This window comes from Dendrobates tinctorius, unplaced genomic scaffold (genome assembly GCF_039654945.1).
Source record: "Dendrobates tinctorius isolate UK_male_01 unplaced genomic scaffold, ASM3965494v1 ptg000133l, whole genome shotgun sequence".
Lineage (NCBI taxonomy): Eukaryota > Metazoa > Chordata > Amphibia > Anura > Dendrobatidae > Dendrobates > Dendrobates tinctorius.
The window spans coordinates 18,536,077-18,560,995 of record NW_027361801.1 but is presented as its reverse complement, the minus strand read 5'-3'; the positions used below and the strand labels follow the sequence as shown (position 1 = coordinate 18,560,995).

Genomic DNA, 24,919 nt, shown 5'->3' with positions numbered 1-24,919 from the left:
ACCTACCCACCTACTTGTTTTTCTATCTATCTCCTCACACCTATGGCTCATGAATCCAGAGCTATCAATCAAGGACAGGGGCAGAGATGACTGCCAAGGGTATACAGAGCACCCTTACTTGCTCTGAATAGTTTTGTGCTGACAGACTACCATTAATACAATAACAGTGTATGCCCATCAACCAGTCGCCAAAACCTGTAGTAGTTTAGCGGTTTGTTTGTTTTTTTGTTACTGCCAAGGTGTTGGGATTGAGAATGTAAGGCATTAACCACTTAATGACCTTAAAGTTTTTATTTTGCTGCTTAACAATTCAGTAGCCATACTTACTTTCTTTGTGACATGGCTTATTTTCGTTTTTTATCATTTTCTGCCACTATTTTAGAGTACTTATTTTGCTACATGATTTGTCTATTTCCTCCCACCAAAGCAAATATAAGAAAAAGTGATTTGGCGTTAGACATCTAACTTGTAGGTTCTATATAATTTGTGAAATAAAATGTATTTTGAACTATATTTTTCCTCATATATTGACTTATATTTGTTACTTAATATACATGTAATATGTGGCAGTTCAATCTTGAAAGGAAGGCTGCTGTTACAAGTGCAGGAGCAGAACCTGTAATCCTTATCTCTTAAGTGAATGCCACAAACCCATGTTCCCCAACATATTTCTTATAATAAAGTGGATAAACCCTTCACCCCGAAGCCTCTTCCTCAGTGACCAGGTCAATTTTTTTTTCAATTCTGATCAGTGTCACTTTGAGGTTATAACTCTGGAACGCTTCAATGGATTCCACTAATTGAGATTTTTTTTCATTATATATTGTAATTCATGATGGTGTTAAAACATTTTATGACTTTCCTTTATTTGTGAAAAAATATCGGAAATTTGGCAAATTTTGCCATTTTCAAACTTAATTTTTATGTTCTCAAATCAGCAAGTCATGCCACACAAAATAGTTAATAAATAACATTTCCCACATGTCTACTTTACATCAGTGCAATTTTTGAAACATAAAAAAATTAGGAAGTTATAAGGCTTAAAAGTTAACCAGTGACTTCTCATTTTAACAACAAAATTTACAAAACCATTTATTATTTACCTAAATGACAGAAAATACCCAAACGTGACACCAGCTAAAATTTCACCCCTCAAGGTGCTCAAAACCACATTCACAGGAATTAGTGGAACGTAAAAATGAACATTTTAACTTTTTTTTTCACAAAAATTTTCCTTTTAGACCCAATTTTTTTTTTTAACTTTTACAAGGGTAACAGGACAAATTGGACCATAAAATTTCTCCTGAATATGCGGATAACCCATATGTGGGGGAAAATCACTTTGGGCACACGGCAGGGCTAGGAAGGGAAGCAGTCCAATTTGACTTTTTGAATGTAAAATTTGCTAGAATAATTAGCGAACGCTATGTCGTGGTTGGAGGGCCCCTGATGTGCCTAAACAGTGGAAACCCATTTTGAAAACTAGACCCCCCCCCGGAACTTGTTTAGATTTGTATTGCGCACATTGAACCCCAATGTGCTTCACGAAACTTTAGAACGTTGAGATGTGAAAATTTTAAAAAAAATTCTCATTTTTCCCACAAAAATATTTTTAGCCCCAAATTTTATGTTTTCACAAGGGTAACAGAAGAAAATGGACCCCAAAATTTGTTGTGCAATTTCTTCTGGGGTCACAGATATCCCATATGTTGTCAAAACTACTTTTGAGGCAAAGCTCAGAAGGGAAGGAGCACCATATTACAGTACAGATTTTGCTGCACTGGTTGGAGGGTGCCATGTCACAGTTCCTGAGGTGCCAGAACAGCATATCTCCCCCATAAGAGACCCCATTTTACAAACTACACCTCTCAATGAATTTAGAGGTTCAATGATCATATTGACACCACAGGTGTGTCACAAAATTTTATACCATTGGGCAGTGAAGAAAAAAATTACATTAACCAAAATTTTGTTTTAGATCCAGATTTTACATTTTCACACTGGGAAATGGGTAAAAATGGCACCAAAATCTGTCCCTCATTTTCTGCTGAATGTAGAATTACCCCATATGTGGCTGTACAGTACTGCTTAGCCACACAGAGAGACTCGGGAGGGATGGAGGGCTATTTGCCTCCTGGAACGCAGATTTTCCTAAATAGTTTGCTTACTCAAGATACAGAGTCCGTAATTGCTAGAAGAGCAGAATCCCTCCTCAAGTGACCCCATTTTGGAAATTCTACTCCTTTGGGAATTTATCTAAAGGTGTGACAATTTTGACTACATGGGTGTTTTTGTTTCTGAAATTGCAAACTGCGTTGTAGTGATCAGTATGCTATAGTGCCTAGTATGTTGTGGTGACTTCTACATTATGACCAGCTCATGCTTCTGTAGCAGTAGTGTAGCTACCAGGGGGGCGCGGGCCCCGCACTCTGAGGGGGCCCACCCGGGCTACGCTGCCGTAACTATCTGCGGCAGAGCAAGGAGAATCGATTATCTCCAAGCTCTGCGAATGCCGCTATGTTCTCTCTGCCACATGACCTGTGATGAGGTCACAGGAGGGGATTAGTCAGGGGTCACATGATCAGGACCCTCAGTGTATGCAGGACTCTGCTGTGCTGGTTGTCATGGTGCTGGATGAGAGGAAGTTTGTGTGGGGTCAGGAGGGGTTTACAGGGTGCATGTAGCAGAGCCGTCTGTGTACGAGATGTACGGAGCGGAGCCACGTGTACGAGGTGTACGGAGCGGAGCCGCGTGTGTGTGTGTGTACGGAGCGGAGCCGCGTGTGTGTGTGTACGGAGCGGAGCCGCGCGCGTGTGTGTGTGTGTGTGTGTGTGTGTGTGTGTACGGAGCTGAGCCGTGTGTGTGCGGAGCCGTGTGTGTACGTCGCGTACGGAGCGGAGCCGCGTGTGTGAGCGGAGCCACGTTTGCGTACGGAGCCGCGTCTGTACGACGCATACGGAGCGGAGCCGCGTGTGTGTACGAGGCATAGAAAGCGGAACCGTGTATGTACAAGGTGTATGGTGGGGAGCATTTACACCTCCCAACCGTCTCGATTTTGAGAGTCTGCTCTGGTCGGGAGCTTACTTTTCCCACGGACACAGGAGTACACGACAGAGCCCCGGGGAGCACTTTAAAATTTGCACGTGACGTTCCACCGGAAGTGACGTGCTGGAAGCTGACCGGAAATGAGGTAATTTCGGGAGGAGATTGTGACGGAACTGCGGAGGCACTTCAGGGAATGCTTCAGATCCATCACTGTGTCTCATCCGACAGCGGGATCGCTTTAGACTTGGATGTCGGGACGGTGATGATAATGTGTGCAAACTGTAAAGCGCTGCGGAATATGTTAGCGCTATATAAAATAAAGATTATATTAAAGATTATATGTGAACGGATCATGATATGTCCTGCATCGGGAGGCTCAGGTGGGCACTACAATGGGAGCTGGGCTGCTATAGTATCTTTATAGAATCTTTCTCTGTTCTCCCTCTCTGTTCTTTCTTTACTCTATCTCTTTCTTTCTCTGTTCTTTCTCTCTCCCTTTTCTTTCCTCTCTTTCTCTGTTATTTCTCTCTATTCTTTCTTTCTCTATAATGGTTTCCCCTTCATATGGTATAATACAGCCCCCCAAAGAATATAATGTAGCCCCTTCAGAATATAATGCAGCCCTCATGGGGTATCATGCTGCCCCCCATCATGCAGGGTATCATGCTGCCCCCATCATGCAGGGTATCATGCTGCCCCCCATCATGCAGGGTATCATGCTGCCCCCCCATCATGGGGTATATCATGCCGCCGCCCCCCCCCCCCCCCATACGGGCTATCATAATCATGCAACCAGGACTCGCTATATAAATTTTAAAAAAAACTACTCGCTCCCACGCTGATTTTGGTGGCTCTGCTCTGATGTCAGGAGCTGCGCTGCAGTCAGACTGGCACACAGCGGGGACGCGATGAAGTGACATCATCGCGCACCTGCTGAGGAAGAGGGAGCGTCATGTGACACGCTCTCTTCCATTATTGTGGTGCACACTGGGGGGCCGTGCTGACACCGCAATAATGGAATGTAATATAGATTATTTTTGGCAACAGCGCGGTCATCTGCTGAGGTTCTCTGGTTAGTGGCCCACTCAGAAGTTTCGCCTCCCCCTGAACCAAAACCAAAGCTACGCCTCTGTTCTGTAGACAAGCACACGTAAAATTAGGCAGGCTCTCATCACTACAGAAATGCCAAACGTGGGCATTAAATGTGGTTTAGACACACTGGGGCTCAGAAGAGAGGGGGTCATTTGGATTCGGGAGCCAAGAATTAGCTTTTTTTTTTTTTTGCGGGGGGGGGGGGGGGGGTATTTAGCTTTTCCAGAACCTTTGTACTACCAGTAACATGGAAGCCCCCTATATTTCCTTTGACAGATGACGGACCTGAGTGGGGACTTGATTTTTTTGTGGATTGAATTAAAGCTTTAACTGGGAACATTTTGCATAACATTTATTTAGGATCACATTTATCCAGTGCTCTACACCAGGGTTCCCCAACTCCAGTCCTCAAGGCCCACCAACAGACCATGTTTTCAGGATTTTCTTTGTATTGCACAGGTGAAGCAATTAGTTAGGTCCATATATATTTGGACAGAGCCAACATTTTTCTAATTTTGGTTCTAGACATTACCACAATGAATTTTAAACAAAACAATTCAGATGCAGTTGAAGTTCAGACTTTCAGCTTTCATTTGAGGGTATCCACATTAAAATTGGATGAAGGGTTTAGGAGTTTCAGCTCCTTAACTTGTGCCACCCTGTTTTTAAAGGGACCAAAAGTAATTGGACAATTGACTCCAAGGCTATTTCATGGACAGGTGTGGCCAATCCCTTCGTTATGTCACTCAATTAAGCAGATAAAAGGCCTGGAGTTGATTTGAGGTGTGGTGCTTGCATTTGGAAGGTTTTGCTGTGAAGGAAACATGCGGTCAAAGGAGGTGAAACAAGCCATCCTTAAGCTGCAAAAACGGAAAAAACCCATCTGAGAAATTGCTACAACATTAGGAGTGAAAAACATATGTGACATGCACAGGTGTGAACAAGTCGGTAAGACAATGCCCACACCACCCAATGGCTGAACCACAACAATAGAGCACAAAATGACAAATTTGAAAAAATACTCTGCAGTAAAAAACATAAAAGTAATCAGCAAGTGCTGTATAACAAATACAGGGTATTTAGTCGACACATTTTTTGCAAAAAATACATACCAAGCTGCTTCACCACTTCACGGTAACCCTTCACGAAGCAGTCCCTATCTAATGTATTTAAAACCTGAACATGTGAACAGTGTCTGAATGAACAGGATACAGACAGGCGCTTCCCAGTATATGGGCTTGTTGGTGAAAGACAGCTCATTTATGTGCATGTCACAAAGGAGGAGGGTGGGGTCTCCCAAACTGTGCTGAGCACGGAAAAAAAGGGTTGAAAACATATGTGACATGCACAAGTGTGAACAAGTCGGTAAGACAATGCCCACACCAACCAATGGCTGAACCACAACAAGAGAGCACAAAATGACAAATTTAGTGTGGTCATTGTCTTACCGACCATCTGTTGTCTTTTCCATTTGCACAACAGCATGTGCAATTGATTGTCAATTATCAAGACACCCTCAATAAAGGAGTGGTTCTGTAGGTGGGGACCACAGACCACATCTCAGTACCAATGCTTTCTGGCTGATGTTTTGGTCACTTTTGAATGCTGGGTGTGCTTTAACCCCTTCACCCCCAAGGGTGGTTTGCACGTTCATGACCGGGCCAATTTTTACAATTCTGACCACTGTCCCTTTATGAGGTCATAACTCTGGAACGCTTCCATGGATCCCGGTGATTCTGACATTGTTTTCTCGTGACATATTGTACTTCATGATAGTGATAAAATTTCATTCAAATAACTTGCGTTTATTTGTGAGAAAAAAGGAAATTTGGCGAAAATTTCGCAATTTTCCAACTTTGAATTTTTATGCCCTTAAATCAGAGATACGGGCACACAAAAAACTTGATAACTAACATTTCCCACATGTTTACTTTACATCAGCACAATTTTGGAACCAAAATTTTTTTGTTGTTAGGAAGTTAAGGGTTAAAAATTGACCAGCGATTTCTCATTTTTGCAACACCATTATATTTTTACGGACCACATCACATTTGAAGCCACTTTGAGGGGTCTATATGACAGAAAATACCCAAAATTGACACCATTCTAAAAACTGCACCCCTTAAGGTGCTCAAAACCACATTTAAGAAGTTTATTAACCCTTTAGGTGCGTCACAGGAATTTTTTTGAATATTTAAAAAAAAATGAACTTCTAACTTTTTTCACAAAAAAAATACTTCAGGTTCAATTTATTTTATTTTACCAAGGGTAACAGGAGAAATTGGACTGCAATAGTTATTGTGCAATTTGTCCTGAGTACGCTGATACCTGATGTGTGTGTGTGTGTGTGGGGGGGGGGGGGGAACGACTGTTTCGTCGCATGGCAGAGCTCAGAATGGAAGGAGCGCCGTTTGACTTTTTCAATGCAAAATTGGCTGGAATCCATATCGGCCGCCATGTCACGTTTGGAGAGTCCCTGATGTACCTAAACAGTGGAAACCCCCTACAAGTGACCCCATTTTGGAAACTAGACCGCCCAAGGAACATATCTAGATATGTGGTGAGAACTTTAAACCCACAAGGGCTTCACAGAAGTTGATAACGTACAGCGGTACAATTAAAAAATCATTTCCACAAAAATGATCTTTTCACCCAAATTTTTGCCCCCAATTTTTTATTTTTCTAAGGGTAACAGGAGAAATTGGACCCCAACAGTTGTTTTGCAATTTGTCCTGAGTAGGCTGATACCCTACATGTGGGGGTAAAACACTGTTTGGGCGCATGGCAGAGCTTGGAAGGGAAGGAGCACCATTTGACTTTTTCAACTCAGAATTGGCTGGAATTGAGATCAGATGCCATGTTGCATTTGGAGAGCCCCTGATGTGCCCAAACAGTGGAAACCCCCAATTCTAACTCCAACCCGAACCCCAACACACCCCTAACTCTAATCTCAGCCCTAACCCTAGCCCTAACCCTAACGGGAAAATGGAAAAACATACTTTTTTTAAATTTTATTATTTTTCCCCTAACTAAGGGGGTGATAACGGGGGGTTTGATTTACTATTGCGGTTTTTATGTTTGGCAGCTGTCGCACGCTAAAAGACGCTTTTTATTGTAAAAATAGTTTTTGCATCACCACATATTGAGAGCTATAATTTTTCCATATTTTGACGCACCGAGACATGTGAGGTCTTATTTTTTGCGGGACGAGTTGACGTTTTTATTGGTACCATTTTCGGGCACGTGACATTTTTTGATCGCTTTTTATTCCGATTCTTGGGACGCAGAATGAATAAAAAACAGCGTTTCATGAATTTCTTTTTGGGGGGTGCGTTTACACCGTTCCGCGTGCGGTAAAATTGATAAAGTGGTTTTATTCTTCGGGTCAGTACGGTTACAGCAATACCTCATTTAGGTCTTTTTTTATGTTTTGGTGGTTTTATGCAATGAAAACTATTTTATACAAAAAAAAAATTATTTTTGCATCGCTTTATTCTGCGAGCTAGAACTTTTTTATTTTTTCGCTGATGACGCTGTATGGCGGCTCGTTTTTTGTGGGACAAGATGACGTTTTCAGGAGTACCATGGATATTTATATGCATCTTTTTGATCGCGCGTTATTACACTTTTTGTTTGGCGGTATGATAAATCATTATTTTTTGCTTTTTTTATTTTTTAAGGGGTTCGCTAAAGGGGTTAACTAATGGGACAGTTTTATAGGGCGGGTCGTTACGAATATGTGTACTTTTATTGTTTTTTTTTATTTCTAAAAAATGGATTTATTGGGGGATTTTTTTTTTTTTTTTCTAATTTATTTAGCGATTTTTTTTTTTTTTTTTTTTTTAAACTATTTTAACACTTTTTTTTAACTTTATTACATAGTCCCAGGTGGGACATCACTGTCCTGTGACAGATCAGCGATCAGCCACTACTGCAGACTTCCTCATGCCTGCGCTTTGCAGGCACTGAGGAAGCCAGCTCCCTGCAGGCCCCCGTCGCCATCTTGGATTCGGGGGCCTGCAGGGAGAGCCCCCCGCAGCAGCGCTGCACATTGCGCTGCTGTGTGGGGCTCAGGGAAGCATGGAGGGAGCCCCCTCCCTGCCGATGCTTCCCTTTAACCCCCGGTACACAGCGATCATGTTTGATCGCGGTGTGCAAGGGGTTAACGTGTCGGGGGCGGTCCGTGACCGCCCCTGACACATTGTGCCGGGTGTCAGCTGTGATAATCAGCTGACATCCGGCCGCGATCAGCGGCGCTCACCACATGGGCGCTGCTGATCGCGCTAGACGTACTATCCCGTCCATGGGCATAGGGGCCCGGGTCCCATGGACGGGATAGTACGTCTGATGTCAGAAAGGGGTTAAGGCTGGAGTCACACTAACCTGCGCAAAATACGGTCTGTAGTTTACAGGCGTAATACGGATGAATGACCCCTAAATAGTACTCCGTAGGTCATCCGTAAGCAAGGTGCGGTCGCGTATTTTTCGCATGTCAGCATCCGTATGTAATCCGTATGGCGAGATTTTCTCGCAGCCTTGCAAAATGGACATTTAACGGTTTTGAGGCCTACTAACTATTTAAATCATTAGCCTGCACTGTATTTATTGGCTCAGGAACAGGTGGCAGCCTCCATTCTGTCCATTTGTCACCTTGCCTTCACTAGGTGTGTTGGTGTTGTATGTGCAACATGTCAGACAGTCTGACTTTCAACACAACTGAGCAGGTTCTCTTCAACTGGCTTTTGTCATGGTGCTTTGGCCAACCATACCCAGTGATTGTGGGTTCGCTGAGGAGGAGACGCATGTGGGTACATCCACTTTTGAGGCAACGACTCACAAGAGGTCATTTTCACCGCCTCTATTATTCTCTGTGGGAGCATCCTGTCAAATTCTACCAATACTGTCGCATGAGCCTTGCAACATTTTCTACACTCTTGGAGACAGTGCGCCCTTGGATAACCTTTCAGCAATGCTATATCTGCAGAGGAGCGACTTGTACTCACAATACGGTATGTACTACACAACCACATTCTATATGTTCATGATGTGTTGGGCAAAGTTTGAATTTTTGCCTTCTTGGAGTAAGTTTTAGGCCCTCATCTTAGTCCACATATGTTTCAACTTACAGACACGAATGTTGTGTGGAATATGTACTGAATATCACTTACTCATTGTGCAAAGCAAGATATGTGTGTTATTTGCTCTGAAATCTTACCAAGTTTGGTATGTATGGACCTGTTTGTTTTGTAAATATGTGCATTCGACAATCATCCTTTTCTGTTGTTCTTCAGCTTCCTGGCCACTGGCCTGTCTTATGCTGGCCTCCACCATGAGTTTCTGATTGGAAGATCAACCATATCTGGCATAGTCAGGTCAACATGTATTGAAATATGGACAAGACTATATCAAGTCGTCATGCCCGAGGCCAGGATGGAAGACTGGTTGAGGATATCAAGGGACTTTGAGGAAGAATGCCAGTTTCCAAATTGTATTGGGGCCCTTGATGGCAAACATATCCGGGGGCGTAATCCGCCGAACTCTGGCTCCCAATTCTTCTATTATAAACAATACTTTTCTGTTGTATTGTTGGCTCTGGCCAACCCTCAATACAAGTTTATAATTGTTGACATTGGGGCCTATGGAAGGACGGGAGACTCTAGAGTCTTCAATACTTCCATTATGGCTCGGCGGCTACGCACCAACCAGTTGGATCTACCACCACCACGCCAGCTACCAGGCTCCACTCAAGAATCTGTCCCTTATGTTCTTGTGGCAGATGAGGCCTTTCAGTTAACGCGCAATGTCATGAGGCCATATCCCCGGCGCAACCTTCACCACAGGCGCAGGATATGTAACTTGCGCCTATCACGTGCTCGGCGACTGGTGGAGTGTTCCTTTGGCATTCTTTGTGCCAAATGGGGGGTACTCCAGTCTGTCATTCAGCTGAGTGAACAAAATGTTAATGAAGTAGTGAAAGCCTGTGTGGTACTTCATAACTTCACCAGGATACATGATTGTTCCTCCTCTGCTGGTGTTGTGCGTAGGCCGGACAATGTGTGTAGGGTGAGACCACCTATCAACGTAGACCGATCTCTGACCTCAATGTGCGTGATCATTTCACTAATTACTTTATGGCACCTCAGGGGGAACCTTCTTGGCAAGAGCATGCTGGATCTATGTTGGCAAAGTTGGTTTGATGTGTGTCAAAATATATATATTTCTACCCCTTCTGAATCTCTGACTGTTGCTTTGATTTGGTAAGCGTATTTTGATATGGGTTTGGACAATTAAGACAGAGACGTAAAGTGTAGTTGGCCAATTTTTACTTTTTTTTTTTTTTTTTAAGTTTGTAAGGCAAACATATTCTTGCCCTATGAAAAACTTGGGCAATGGCCCAAATTGGGCTTTTGGCATATTTCAACATTGTTGTTCAAACAAAATTACAAACATATCCTACAACATACATAGTGCAATAACAACATTGCAACTGTACACATTTGGAATCCAAAGTAAAAAAGAGGAGTTATCCATCATCAAAATGAGCTACACAAGATAATACTAACATTTATTATGAATGTTTTCGAATCATATTAATAAGCCACCATGACAGGCAAGGCTACCTTACGCGTTTCTGACACACATTACATGTCTGTAATAAACACAATATTTCACCGCACTATACTGGGAAAGTCAAAGGATCAAATTAGAAGACTGACTTAATAATACATAGAGAGAGCGTGATGGTCTTGAGGCTGTTTGCCTTGATTTTGGAATATAGTTAGCTGGCCTAAATTGGACTAAGAGAATATGGACAGCACGCCTTTTCTATGCATCATCAAGTGAGTACTCTATTTTGATCCTTTGACTTTGCCAGTATAGCCCCGTGAAATATTGTATTTTTTACAGACATGTAATATGTCTCAAATGCATAAGGTAGCCTTGCGTGTCATGGTGTCTTAATCATATGATTTGAAAACCGTCATAAGAAATGTTAGTATTATTTGTTTTAGCTCATGTTGCTGCTGGATAAAACCTCTTTTTTTACTTTGCCTTGGGATTTTAACCACCAGTTCAAACACACTGGACATCTCCTCCCATCAGACCGATTAAGAACAGTCATGTACAGTATGGGTTTACTAATTCCATGTTTTAAGCCACTTATAAATTGTGGAATGTTGGGGAAGGAGAAGGCGGAGGAGCAGCCTGTGGTTGCTGCTGACTACTTTGAGCAACATCGCCCTGTGTGGGTGCATGCTGTTGGTACTGACCTTCCTCCTGTGATTGTTGGGGGTAGTGGCCATAGTAATACTGCTGAGGGGCATCTTGTTGGGGCGGGTAGGCCCGTGTCTCATACCCACCAATATAGCCATGTCGTCCCCAACCAGGTTGGGACCAGCCTCCAACACTGGGTGGGAATAAGTGGCCATATTGGTGGGGTTGGCTAAAGCCAGAAACCTGTTGCTGCTGTTGGGAAGGTTGGGTAGGGGGTGAGGTGTAGGCCCACGTATTAGAGGATGTTCAGACCCTGCTTATGCAAGCATCTGTGTGGGTGGTCTCATGCGCATTAGATTTCGGGGGGAAAGCTGCCACCTCTCCAGATATTCGAAAAGCTCATATGGGGTATGGGTGCTTGCATCAAGCAGGATCTGAAAACATCCCCTAATACGGAGCCTGACCTCATGGGTAAGGGCACGGAGATAAAGGGTCAGGCTACGTGAGTAGGCCTCCTCCCCATCATCTGTAGTGACTCGAGATAAATAATTTAGCACCCCTGTGTCCACATTGGTCCTGCTCTCTTGAACAGTGACCTGGTGCAGCCTTCGACCTCGCCGGGATGTAACAGCAGCCTGTGGGGATCCCCTGATCTGGCAAGTTGGGCTGCTGCTCAAGTTGCCCGGCTCTTCCAGGATGGGTGATGGGGTAGCAGCAGACCGTCCTGGTGGTGTGGTTTGTTGGGCAGCCAATGGGTTCTCCTGTTATGACTCATCTTCTGCCATGCTTCTTGTAGGGGGGGAAGATGGGCCAGCCACCTCATCCCCTACAGGATCAATTATGGGCTCTGTCTCTGAGCCCGTTCCTCGATCCGTAAGGTTGGATTGAGTTCTGTTATGAAATAGAACAGAGGCAAAAATACATCAATATTTTTGGCCCTGTAAAGTATCTGTGTCATGTGGTGTGAGGTATCTACTTACGGTCTCAGATCCAGAATTGGGGCGAGGAAGGAGAGCTGGTCGTAATAGATATATTTTCGTTTTACGTATCCCGCATCCCCACTCCTGGACCGCTGCTGGCGTTCCCGGCAGTATTGGTCCCGCATGCTTCGCCAGCGTTTCATCACATCTTCCACTGCAATGTGACAGGAAATATTGTCAAATTCACATATTTGATAGGTCACATTTGCCACCAGTAGTCTAGGCATGGGGCCTTCTGGGGTGTGCTTTCTACCCATGGTGGCATATCTAATTGGGAAGATACACAGGGTCTCTATAGCTACACTTAATAATTGGTTTGTCTAGGAGGATGAGGAGCTTGTGGCATAAACCCAAATTATGGCTGTGTGAATCCACGTGTCACATCCAGATCTAAGGCCTCATGAGGCAAAAAGTACATGCACAGGAAGGGGGGGGGGGGGTGCTGGTTCTATATTCCTTTTTCTGTTGTGCGCTAAGATTACTCATGTTTTGGCTTGTACTTACGAATTTTATGCTGCTCATCACATGGTCGATCACCAAAGTCATGGTACATCTGGCGATAGATGCGCCTCCATGACGCCTCCTTTCTTGCCCGGTTGGAATAATTGGCATCGCGTTGGTCCCAGATTTTGGGACGCTTCTGCACCAGGACTAGAGTTGAGCGACTTTGGTCGGATCGGGTTTCGTGAAACCCGAATGAAACAAAATAAGTTTCAGATGAAACTCGTCCGACTAGAGCAAAAAAAGTCGGAGTTTCGTCCGACTTTTATTTCCCATTGACTTGCATTGGGGTCGGGTTTCGGACGAAACTCCGACTTTGTTTTGCTCTAGTCGGACGAGTTTCATCTGAAACTTATTTTGTTTCATTCGGGTTTCACGAAACCCGATCCGACCAAAGTCGCTCAACTCTAACCAGGACTATTAACATCTCCACATTTATGTAAGTGGACGCCATGATGCTGCTGTACTCCGTGGAGGCGTACTTCCTGCATGTCTGGAGCGCTTTTTGAGCTCATTTGCATGTCTAGGCTTCCTGATGATGGATTGGCCCATTTCCTGTCACCAGCCAAAAGACCTGCGTATTGCTCGCAGGTCACACGTGTGGTCCGTGTGTAATCCGTATTTTTTGCGCACCCATAGACTTGCATTGGCGTACTATGGCCGTAGTACACTGACAATCGCAGCATGCTGCGATTGGCACGGAGCATAGAATACGGATGAGAAATATATGGCTGGTGCGAGGGACCCCATAGAGAATCATTTGTCCGTGTGTAATGCGTGCTTTTAGCGCCTCTCACTCGGCCGTATTCCTCGCCAGTGTGACCCCGGCCTAATACTCGTGGTAGCACGAGATGGAATCTACAACCCATGAAAGTGGCTCAGATAGTGCTGCTCATCCAGGATGGCACATCAATGCGAGCTGTGGCAAGGTTTGCTGTGTCTATCAGCGTAGTGTCCAGAGGCTGGAGACGCTACTAGGAGACAGGCCAGTACACCAGGAGATGTGGAAGGGGCCGTAAGAGGGCAACAACCCAGCAGCAGGAAATGTGCATGTGTCTGCACAAACTGTTAGAAACCAACTCCATGAGGATGGTCTGATTGCCCGATGTCCACAGATGGGGGTTGGGCTCACAGCCCAACACCGTGCAGGATGCTTGACATTTGCCACAGAACACCAGGAATGGCAAATTCGCCCTGTGCTCTTCACAGATGAAAGCAGGTTCACACTGAGCATGTGACAGAGTCTGGAGATGCCGCGGAGAGTGATCCGCTGCCTGCAACATCCTTCAGCATGATCGGTTTGGCAGTGGGTCAGTAATGGTGTGGTATTTCTTTGGAGGGCCACACAGCCCTCCATGTGCTCACCAGAGGTAGCCTGATGGCCATTAGCTACCGAGAAGAGATCCTCAGACCCCTTGTGAGACCATATACTGGTGTGGTTGGCCCTGGGTTCCTCCTAATGCAGGATAATGCCAGACCTCATGTGGCAGGAGTGTGTCAGCAGATCCTGCAAGATGAAGGAATTGAAGCCATGGACTGTCCCACCCATTCCCCAGACCTGAATCCAATTGAGCACATCTGGGACATCATGTCTCGCTCTATCCACCAACGTCATGTTGCACCAGACTGTCCAGGAGTTGGCGGATGCTTTAGTCCAGGTCTGGGAGGAGATCCCTCAGGAGACCATCCGCTGCCTCATCAGGAGCATGCCCAGGCGTTGTACAGTAGGGAGGTCAAACAGGCACGTGGAGGCCACACAATACTGAGCCTTATTTTGACTTGTTTTAAGGACATTACATTCCACTTTAATTTTGTGTGTGACTCCAAATCTAGGCCTCCATTGGTTAATAAATTTGATTTCCATTGATGATTTTTGTTGACCGCACATTCAACGAAAATATTTCATTCATTCAGATCTAGGATGTGTTGTTTCAGTGTTCCCTTTATTTTTTTGAGCAGTGTATTATCTTTAAACGATGACCAACGATTTCTCATTTTTACAACAAAATTTACAAAACCATTTTTTTTTTTTTTTTAGGGACCACCTCACATTTGGAGTCATTTTGAGGGGTCTCTATGGCAGAAAGTACCCAAAAGTGACACCATTCTAAAAACTGCACCCCTCAAGCTACTCAAAACTACATTCAAGAAGATTATTAACCCTTCAGGTGCTTCACAGGAACTAAAGCAACATGGAAGGAAAAAAATTGAACATTTTAATTTTTCCAATAAATTTTTTTAGCATCAATTTTTTCATTTTCACATATTTAACAGGATAAAATGCATCCTAAAATTTGTTGGGCAATTCCTCCTGCGTACACCGATACCTCATATGTGGTCATAAACCACAGTTTGGGAGCACAGCAGGGCTCAGAAGGGAAGGAGCGCCATTTGACTTTTGAATGGAAAATTAGCTCCAGTCGTTAGCGGACACCATGTCGCATTTGGAGAGCCCCTGTGTGCCTAAACATTGGCGCACCCCCACAAGTAACCCCATTTTGGAAACTAGACCCCCCAAGGAACTTATCTAGATGCATAGTGAGCACTTTGAACCCTCAGGTGCTTAACAAATTGATCCGTAAAAATGAAAAAGTACTTTTTTTCACAAATTTTCTTTTAGCCTCAATTTTTTCATTTTCACATGGGCAACAGGATAAAATGGATCCTAAAATTTGTTGAGTAATTTCTCCTGAGTACACCGATACCTCATATATGGTCATAAACTACTGTTTGGGCACACGGCAGGGCCTGGAAAGGAAGGAGCGTTATTTGACTTTTAGAATGGAAAATTAGCTCAAATCGATAGCTTACACCATGTCGCATATGGAGAGCCCCTGTGTGCCTAAACACTGGAGCATCTCCACAAGTGACCCCATTTTGGAAACTAGACCCCCCAAGTAACTTATCTAGATGTGTGGTGAGCACTTTGAACCCCCAAGTGCTTCACAGAAGTTTATAACGCAGAGCCATGAAAATAAAAAATCATTTTTCCTCAAAAAGATTTTTTTAGCCCGCAATTTTTTATTTTTACAAGGGTAACTGAAGAAATTGGACCCCAATAGTTGTTGTCCAGTTTGTCCTGAGTATGCTGGTACCCCATATGTGGGGGGAACCACTGTATGGGCACACTTTGGGACTCGGAAGGGAAGTAGTGACGTTTTGGAATGTAGACTTTGATGGAATGGTCTGCGGGCGTCATGTTACGTTTGCAGAGTCCCTGATGTGCCTAAACAGTAGAAACCCTCCACAAGTGACCCCATTTTAGAAACTAGACCCCCCTAAGGAACTTATCTAGCTGTGTGGTGAGCACTTTGGACCCCCAAGTGCTTCATAGAAGTTTATAACGCAGAACCATGAAAATAAAAAATCAATTTTTTTCCTCAAAAAGTTATTTTAGCCCGCAATTTTTTATTTTCACAAGGGTAAGAGGTGAAATTGGACCCCAAAAGTTGTTAAGTTTGTCCTGAGTACAGCTTGCTGTGTAGCCAGACACCATCTCCTCTTCTGATCGTACTCAGACAGAAAAAGAAGATTTTGGGTATCTACCATAAAATCTCTCGGAGCCTTCATCAGGCTGGGGGAAAGCGACAAACCATGGGTGTATGCTGCTGCCACTAGGAGGTTGACATTATGCAAAAAAGTAGTTAATTCCTCCCCAGCAGTGTACACCCGACCAACTGACACAAAACTAATAAGTTAGTGAGAGAGCAGTAGCAAAAGCAACATGAATACAGCGATCATAACATAACCAAAACCAACAGCAAAACAAGGGTGGGTATTTGAAGGCTCCAAGAAAGATTTTACGGTAGGTACCCAAAATCTTCATTTCTCTATCGCTTCATTGGGGGACACTGGAAATTCTGGGATGTCCAAAAGCAGTCAAAAGGGCTGGGTAAAGGAGCAGTACCCTCAGGTTACTGTGGCTTGCAGGATCTTTCTACAGAGATTTGCATCCGACGAGGTGGAGGTGTGAACCCTATAGAACTTAGTAAAGGAATGAATGGAGGACCATGTAGCAGCTTTGCAAAGCTGTGAGGCAGACTGACCAGGAGGTCACCACTGCATGGGCAAATTGTGCCATGACACTGAGTGGAGGCGCTCTGTCTCTTAGTCGATAGGCTTCCAGAATAGCAGAACGGACCCAACAGGCAATGATAGACATGGAAAAAGGAAGGCCCTTACGAGCGCCCTTGGGAATGATGAACAGAGTCTGCATGTCGGAGAGGTTTTGTTCTGGAAAGGTAAGGACAGAGGGCTCTTACCAGATCCTGTTTGTTTAGTGACCGCCCTGGAGGATGAGAGGGGGGTGATGGACAAAAAGGAAGGACGTACAGTGTACTCATTGAGGTGAAATGTAGAAACCACCTTAGGAAGAAAGGCTAGAATCGGACATAAAACTACCTTGTCCTGGTGGAGCACAAAGTAAGGGGAATGATGAGAGCTGCGAGTTCAGTGACTGGCCTGATAGAAGCAATGACAACCAAGAAGGCAACCTTCCAGGAAAGGAAGGAGCTAGAACCTTCACAGAGATTCAAATGGAGACTCATGGAGGACAATCAATCACCAGGTTGAGACCCCAGGATTCTACTGCAGGTCGGTAGGGAGGAATGCAGTGAGCAACCCCTTGAATGAAGGTCTTGATCTGCAGAAGAGATGCAAGATTGTTCTGAAAAACAAAGGAAAGGACTGACATCTGCCCCTTAAGAGAACTGAGTGACAGGCCAGACTGCAAGAAGAAAGACTGATTGGATGGCAGAAGGAAAAACCATGTCGCACCAGAGAAAAAAATAGCTTTCTATGTACAATGGTAGATGCAAGAGAATAGCTTAGTTACTCACCGATAACGGTGTTTCTCGGAACCCATGACAGCACCACGGAGAGAGGGGGTCCGCCCATCAAGGACAGGAACCTACAGACAAAAGAGCGGCACCTCTCCTCCGCCCCCAGTTGGTTACAGAGCATCAGAGGGTCTCCCTGTTAATTAACAACAAACGTATATACATAACATTATAATTTGTATACTTATAGAGAAGCCTCGTGTCTAAGAACACACTCTACACACATTAAATCGTGCTCACCGCACACGTGAAAAAGGGGAGGAATTAAGCGGGTGCTGTCATGGGTTCCGAGAAACACCGTTATCGGTGAGTAACTAAGCTATTCTCCCTCACCCATGACAGCACCACGGAGAGAATTTCAGAGATTGGTAGCTTAGGGAGGGACCAACGCCTGAAGGACCCTTCTCCCGAAGGTCAGGTCAGACGCAGAGGCTAGATCTAGGCGATAGTGTTTGAAAAAGGTAGAAGGTGTTGACCAGGTGGCCGCCTTACAGATCTGCTCTATTGATACCTCTGATCTTTCTGCCCATGAGGTCGCCATTGCTCTCGTAGAGTGGGCTTTTAGACCCTCCGGGATGGTATTCCCGCTGCATGAGTATGCCAGGGCAATCGCATCCCTTATCCATCTTGCCAGGGTACTTTTGGACGCCCCGAGCCCCTTTCGAGGTCCCTGGAAACACACAAAGAGAGATCCTTCCTTCCTACATCCCTTGGTGGCCTCTAGGTAGTGCACTAAGCACCTCTTCACATCTAATGTGTGAAATTTCTCCTCTCCTATATTCGTAGGGTTTGGGCAGAAGGAAGGACTACCTCCTGTGATCTATGGAAGTGTGTTGCTACCTTGGGCAAATATGCAGGGTCAGGTTTCAATATAATTCTATCCTCCATAATTTTAATGAATGGGGGTATTGCCGATAAGGCTTGAATGTCACTCACTCTGCGAGCAGATTTTAGGGCCACTAGCAGTATCGTTTTTAATGATAGGGTCTTTAGTGGAGCTGACTGGATAGGCTCGAATGGGGGTCCTGTTAGGGCTGACAACACTAAGTTCAGATCCCATGATGGTACTTTCTGGGTAGCTATTGGTCTAGACCTGGCTGCGGCCCTCAAACCGTGATACCCAAGGGTCGCTCGCCACCTCCTGATTATAGAGGGCGCCTAGGGCCGCTACCTGTACCCTCAGTGTGTTAGTCGCTAGTCCCTGTTCTAACCCCCTTTGGAGGAATTCCAGGATTTTATCCATTTGTATTCCATCCTGAACCTTTGCCCCCGAACTGGATAGGAATTTCCTCCAGGTTCTACCATAGGCTTTGGTTGTAATTGGTTTTCTACTTTTTTGCAACGTGGAAATTAGATTTTCTGAAAATCCTTTCCCCCTCAGCAGTGACCTTTCAAATTCCATGCTGTTAAATGGAGGTTCACTGCTTGGGGGTGTAGCACAGGACCCTGCGATAGGTGGTCGTGGAGATCTGGTAGAACCCAGGGGTCGGTTACTGACATTATTCTGAGCCATGAAAACCATGTTCTTTTTGGCCAGAAAGGGGCTATAAGTATTACCCGAGCCCCCTCTTCCCTGACTTTCCTTATGACCGCCGGGAGGAGAATGGTCGGTGGGAAGGCATACAGTAGTCCCCGTGTCCATGGGAGCATAAATGCGTCCAGGGTCCGAGGATTCCCTTTGGGATTTAGAGAACAGAATGCTTCCACTTTTTTGTTTTTGTGGTCTGCAAATAAGTCTATGTCTGGGGTTCCCCACATTTCCACAATCTTCTGAAAAACGGACTGATTTAGAGCCCACTCCCCTTGATGTAGTTGGGTACGGCTCAGAAAGTCTGCTGTCTCGTTCTCTACTCCCCGTATGTGTAGCGCCGATAGGGACAGTAAGTTTTCCTCGGCTAACCTGAATATCTCGGAGGATGCCTCCATTAGCGTTCTGGACCTGGTTCCCCCCTGGTGGTTTATATAGGCCACTGTTACTCGGTTGTCCGAGAATATCCGGACATGATGGCTCTTTAATGCTGGCAAAAAGTGACTCAAGGCATAATTTACTGCTAGCAGTTCTTTTTGATTCGAGGAGGCTTTTAGTTCTTGACCTCTCCATCCCCCTTGAGCCACACTGATGCCCATGTGTGCTCCCCATCCCACCGGACTGGCGTCGGTGGTAATTACATGTGTGATCTTGGCCTCCCAGGGAATCCCTTTGGACAAGTTGTTTTTGTCCTCCCACCAGGCTAGGGAATGAATAGTTTTTGAATCTAGCGTAATATGATGTTCCAAGTGGTCTCCTAAAGCCCGCTGGTTGGTCAGGACATCCCACTGCAGATCCCTCATGTGTATTTGTGCCCACTGGACCGCCGGCAAGCATGCAGAGAGGGACCCTAACAGGGACATTGCTCGTCTTAGTGTCATAGAAGGGTTTTGCCTCGCTTTTTGTACCATATGAATGATTCTGTCCCTTTTGTGATCTGGCAAGTAACACACTTGGATGTTTGAATCCAGTGTCAGGCCTAGGAACTCCTGGACTCTCCTTGGTTCCAGCCTTGACTTTTTCAGGTTCAGAAGCCACCCGAGGTTTTTTAGAGTGCTCATCCCTCTGTTCTGTGCATTTCTGGCCTGAGTTGCTCGCTATTAAAAAGTCGTCCAAATATGGCACTATCAGAACATCCTGTTCTCTTATGTGAGCCATCATCTCTGCCACCAATTTCGTAAAGACCCGTGGAGCCACTGAGATCCCAAATGGCAGGGCCCTGTATTGGAATTCTCTTATTTCTCCTGCTATCGAGACTGCTAGCCTGAGGTATTGCCTGGATTCTTTGTGAATGGGGACATGGTAGTAGGCATCGCTGAGTTCTAAGACCACCATAAAGCATTGCGGAAAGAGAATTTTGATGGTCAATTTGATCGATTCCATCTTGAATTTTTCGTTCTTGACATAGCAATTCAGTCTTTTTAAATTTATGATGGTGCGGAAGGTGCCGTCTGGTTTGGTTACTAGGAAGAGAGGCGAGTAGAACCCCCTGTAGGACTTTTTTGTCCAACATACTCAGGACCTCCTTTTCGAGGGCGTCTTGTTCGTTTTTTGACGACCTTATCGGGGTAATTATATATTTTTGCGGCGGGAGAGAATAAAAGCTTATCCTTAATCCTGATCTTATAAGATTTATCAGCCAGGGATTGTTGGATATTTTCTCCCAGGCTGGGAGGAAAAAACTTAGTCTCCCTCCCACCCTGGGCCCACAGTCACTTGGCGGGTTTTTTATCCCGGGACGAGTTACCGAAGATGAACCCCCTGTCCCTTCTTCTGTCTTCCCATTTTTGGTCTCTCGGGGGTCTCCTCTGAAAGAACTTTTTGTTCCGAAAGGACCGTTTAAAGCCCGTGGCGCTCACTGGTCCTAGGTTTGGGAAGCCTTTCTTTTTGTCGCCTGCCTTTTCGAGGATGTCATCCAAAGTTTCCCCGAAGAGGAATTTCCCTTCACAGGGAATGGCGCATAACTTCATTTTTGTCTGGAGATCCCCAGGCCAACATTTTAACCATAAAGCTCTTCTAGCTGCATTCGACAAGGCCGCCGTTTTGGATGACAATCTTATCGAATCAGCCGAAGAGTCGGCCAGGAAGGCTGCTGCCCCTCTTATCATTGGCATGCATTCCAGGATTTTATCTCTGGGAACCCCTTCCCTTATCTGTCTCTCCAATTGGTCTATCCATACCATAAGAGCTCTGGAGGTACAGGTTGCCGCTACCGCCGGCCTGATGTTTCCCCCTGCTGATTCCCAGGTGCCCTTAAGTAGGGTATCCGCTTTTTTATCTAACGGATCTTTCAGGGTACCCATATCTTCAAAGGGGAGTGCAAACCTTCTTGAAGCTTTGGCTACCGCCACGTCTAGTCTGGGGGCCTTATCCCACGATGTGGATGCCTCATCAAATGGGTACTTTCTTTTGATGGAAGGAACCGTAGAGTTTTTCCTATCCGGTTTTTCCCATTCTTTATCTATGAGGCCTTGGACGTTCTTATTTAACGGAAATACCCTCCGTTTCTTTTGACCCAGTCCTCCGAACATAATGTCCTGGACTGATCTATCAGTCCGGGGGTCCTCCACCCCCATAGTGGATCTTACCGCTTTTACTAAGGCATCCACTTCGTCCAGGGGGAAACAATGACGACCTTCCGTCTCCTCTTCGGAGGATGACGAGTCGGTATTTACAGTATGGGAGGTGACTTCCCCTGACGATAAGCTCTCTGATTGGGACTCTATTACCACGTCCCCCTTCCTTCCTTTCCCGTTTCTTGGATGAAAGGGCACTCTGAATTTCTGCGCGGATTACCGCCCTTAGGTCTGCGGCATGATCCGGGGTTTCACCGCCGAGGACCTCCTGTATACAGGAGTCACACAATTTTTTCTCCCAGGGCGTTGGTAATGGTTTCCTACAGGTGGGGCATTCCCTGTTCTTGGTTTTTTCTCTCTTCTTTCCCTGATAAGGGAAAGAAGTCTATTACAATGGGGAACATTCACGAAGATCCACTTACCCCCCATGCGCGGTTGCAGGTACCGGTTCTGGAAGTGGATCCAAATCCCTCACTGGGCGATCTACGGCAGGTGACTTGCTCCTTGCAGTTGAATGCTGCGTGGAGTGACTACTGGACCGGCTCCCCCGTCCGTCTTTATCCTTTTGGCGGTGCTGGTGATGCTGCCTATGTTGCTGCTGCTTAGGCTGCTGTAGCTCCTCATGCTGGTCGCTATCCATCACGCCTGAACGCTTCCAGCCCTGAGGCTGCTTCAGCGTTCCAAATTTGAATAAGCCGCCCTGGCGTCACCTGATTTCCCGGCCTGCACCGCTGCCTCGCCCGGGGAGTGCGCACTGCGCAGTGCCGACCGCGGGGACCCGGAAGTTTCTCCTTCTACTTCCGGGGCAGCGCCATCTTGGTACACCTCTGTACCCGGCGCTGCCCCTATACCGGCGTCCCCCGGCCCGGTCCTCCCCGCCCGCTCACCCTGGACAGCCCCTCAGCTGCAGCGGTGGCGGCTTCGGCAACCGACCCTGCCGCGACAGGGGCCTCCCTGCTGTCTGACCGCGGACGGGACGGTCCCGGATCTTCACCCCGGTAAGTGCTGCGCTCCTGCTGCGGTGGTTCACCAGTCAAGGACAGGAACCCAACTGGAGGAGGAGGAGAGGTGCCGCTCTTTTGTCTGTAGGTTCCTGTCCTTGATGGGCGGACCCCCTCTCTCCATGGTGCTGTCATGGGTGAGGGAGAAATGTTTTCTTGCTCTGATCATAGTCTGAAGGAGCTGACTGGAAAACCCAGTGTATTTTAGAACTGCGGCTTAAACAGCCATGACATTAAATATAGTGGCTGAGAATTCTGGTGTAAGAGGGGACCCTGCAACTGAAAGTCTGGAAGATCTGGGATAAGAATCGTGTATAATATAGCGTGGCACTACTGCAGGTTGCGCAAGTAGGTTACCCAAACCATAGCTCAATAGTGAAAAGTAACTTGCCACTCAACTTAAGGGTCCATAGAAGAAAATTTTATGCAGTCTGCAAAACGTTTTGGCCTACATGGCCTTCATCAGTCCAACTGCTTAAAAGTATTGAGGAGAAATGGGGAACAAGCGTTGAGTTCCTACTGTAATGGAAAACTTGTAGGTGAGCTGTTCGGCTCCCTAGTATCGTATATTAATTCAGAATAGTTGTAGGAAGAACTTTGTGAGGCCACAAATAAGGTAGTCAATATTAGAACCCCAAAATTAGGAGGTGACTGGTCCGTGAGAGTGAAAAGTGGTACATGAGGATACCTGTTACGTTGAAAAGGAGGCTTGTTACCAGTTTCTCTGTAGTTATATTAGTTGCCGCGTGGTAGTATAGCAGGTCCTTATGAGGCATGGGGGGGGTCAGTGGTGATGGGTGTCAGGCTGGACGCGATTTCCGCCGTTTGTCTCGTGGTGTAGTGTCGAGGACTGGTCTGCTTGTCCCTTTGTGTGGATGCCCCAAGCACTCTTGATCTGTTAGGGTACCGTCATACTTGGCGACGCACCAGCGATCCCGACAACGATACGACCTGGTAGGGATCGCTGGTGCATCGCTATGAGTTCGCTGGTGAGATGTCAAACAGTCAGATGCAGCAACGATACGACGGTCGTTGGGACCCTGTCTCGCAGACCTGTAGTATTGAGGTAGTTCGTTGTTGTCCCTGTCAAACACAGCGATGCATGCTGGCCAGCGGGACACCCGCGATCAAAAAAAATAGCCCAGGACATTCGAGCACAATAAGCGACATCGCAGCAGGGGCCCGATCGCCGCTATGTGTCACACGTAGTGAGATCGCTGTTGCATCACAAAATCGGTGACGTAACAGCGATCTCGCTATGCGAGACGGGGGCTTTAGGGTCCTGCCTGGTAGACACAAGAGGAATACAATAGTGATGCAATCCCACAATGTACTCCCATTCTCTAGGTGGAAGAACAGAGGGACAACCACTCTTTCATCCAGAATCACAAGCTGAATCTGCAAAAAGGAAATCATTGATGAAAAACAAACCTAAAGTAGAAACGGGGCTGAGTGCAGCCCGTGTCCACCTCCTACTGACATTAAGGTAAAACTGATTAGCTTCCTGTCAGTTGGTGGATATGTACTGCTGGGGAGGAGGTAATTTTTTTTTTTTGCCTAGTGCCCACATCATACACCCATGTTTTCCTGTGTCCCCCAATGAAGTGTTAGAGAAATATGGTAGTCTGCACCAGCCCCAAGGATAGGACACAAGATGCCCGAAAAACCCTTAACAGTTAGGGTGGTTTCACATTAACGTTTCAGGGCGCAGCGACGGCCTGCGCACGGTCGCCGCTAAGCCCCGCCGCGTCTCCTCCGGTAGCTCCGTCTACGGGCCAATGATGCTGCATGCGTCCTGCGTCCCGTATCTTTATCACTGGGGACGCAGGCCGTGCGCAGTATGTGTTTGGCGGCGCGCCGACCAGTGCCAAACGCAACCTGTTGCAATTTGGTTGCGCTCGGCGCACCGTCAAAAGGATGCATGTGCCGCCAAACGCATACTGCACACGGCCTGCGTCCCCAGTGATAAAGATAGGGGACGCAGGACGCATGCAGTGTCATGCGCCCGTAGGCGGAGCTACCGGGGGAGTCACGGCAGGGGGCGGGGCTTAGCGGCGGCCGTGCGCAGGCCGACGCTGCGCCCTGAAACGCTAATGTGAAACCACCCTAACATCTAACCAGCCTAATATTGTTCTTTAATCTGAAT

The 24,919-nt window shown here is 46.1% G+C and overlaps 1 protein-coding gene across 1 annotated transcript in view; it reads right to left on the bottom strand.

Moving 5' to 3' along the window:
- The window catches only part of HPRT1 (hypoxanthine phosphoribosyltransferase 1), a 130,949-nt gene that overhangs the window by 25,161 nt on the left and 80,869 nt on the right, over nt 1-24,919 (bottom strand). The gene's annotated exons all lie outside the window — the stretch shown is intronic.